Genomic DNA, 1607 nt, shown 5'->3' with positions numbered 1-1607 from the left:
GTTTAAACAACTCTATTTATTCAATTATGTACAAGCTACCCAGTGTCGGCTAACAATACGAAGAATTAAATTGTGGCGGAATGCTACAAGTTCTTCAAATAACCTATAGAATGATAGGTTCTTTTATGTAAGTGTAAAACACTTAAATACACCAGTTCGACCATGTGTCTTGTTTCAACCATTCTAACCTTAGTATCAGTCATGTTAGCGAAATGATGATAAAGGCTTCTTAACGAACCTTGTGAGCAGCCTTTTCTATACGTAACGTCTTTGTTCGTTTTAAACCATCAAAATATAATAATATTTATTATATATTAAAGTTCAAACATATTTTCTGTACGAGATTGACAGTAAATGTTTTATCCTTTCTTCATACCTGCAGTGTTTCATATCAAGTCTCCTTTATGTTAGCTTTCTTACACAAATATAATAGAAACTTCACCCTTATTAATATCTTATGGGAAGATGGGACACAGGCTCTGACATAGCTGTCCATAAATGTGATCTACTGACCAGAGCGAGTGTATCCAATCAGCATCACCAACGAACCTGAATTATATGATAGTCACTTTCTTAGAGTGAAGTTTGTTTCATCAGAAGGAGCTAGACATGGCCTAGTGGTTAGCGTACCGGACTGTGAATATAGGGGGTTATAGTTTACGTCCTATTGCCGCACTTTGAGGCCAATGAAGCGTTGTAAGAGTAACGGTCAAATCTCACAATTCGATTAGAGTAGCCCAAGGGTTGGCGGTGGTTGCTGTTGACTAGTTGTCTTTCCCCTGGTCTATCAGTTCAAAATTAAAGCGTAGTTAGCCTTTTGCTGGTTTGTATAAACATCAGAAACAAACAAAATTTCATCAGGAAGAAACCAGGATTAGAATAAAAGAGCACCACCTATATACTCGATCCTCTGGTTATGTAGTAAAGTTAAAGAGATTTTATAACGTTCCTACAAACAAAATAACTTGTACTGTAAAAGGCAGGCCATGAAATTTAAATTGAAGAAATATAGTAGAATTCTTTGATAGATTGTTTAGTCAAAGTATTCATGATGAAATTTAGTTAGAATGGACAGCAACTGCCTGTTCTAGAAACGTTGTCCTTTACACTTATGTTTCTACAACAGGGAGTTGTCATCCATTGAACTAAAGTTCAATCAGTGTAATTATCTTAAAATCACCAACTCGTTATGTGTTATCTTTTCTAAAAGAAATTTTGAAGTTTTGGAAACGCAAGAGACCAAATAAAATATTTTCCAGTCCCAGATTTTGCTCTATGTTTATGTAATAAAAGATTTAATCAGTGAAATTAATCACATTATTTTTAATTCCAACTAGAACAATATTTCTAACTCCTTTATTGAAGTACAGAAATCGATTATGTCTGTAACAAACTAAATATTAACAACATAAATTAACTTCGTTTCTTTAACAAATGATGTTTTTGTTTTGATTAACTGTTCCTACCAAGGGCACCCATCAAGCGGCACAGCGGTATGTCTACGGACTTACAACGCTAGAAACAGGGTTTAGATACCCGTGGTGAGAAGAGTACAGTACAGATAGCCAATTATGTAGCTTTGTGCTTCATCTCAAACAAATCCTACC

This window comes from Limulus polyphemus, unplaced genomic scaffold (assembly GCF_000517525.1).
Source record: "Limulus polyphemus unplaced genomic scaffold, Limulus_polyphemus-2.1.2 Scaffold1116, whole genome shotgun sequence".
Taxonomy (NCBI): Eukaryota; Metazoa; Arthropoda; class Merostomata; order Xiphosura; family Limulidae; genus Limulus; species Limulus polyphemus.
The sequence above is the reverse complement of the archived record's forward strand: the minus strand, read 5'-3'. Positions refer to the sequence as shown.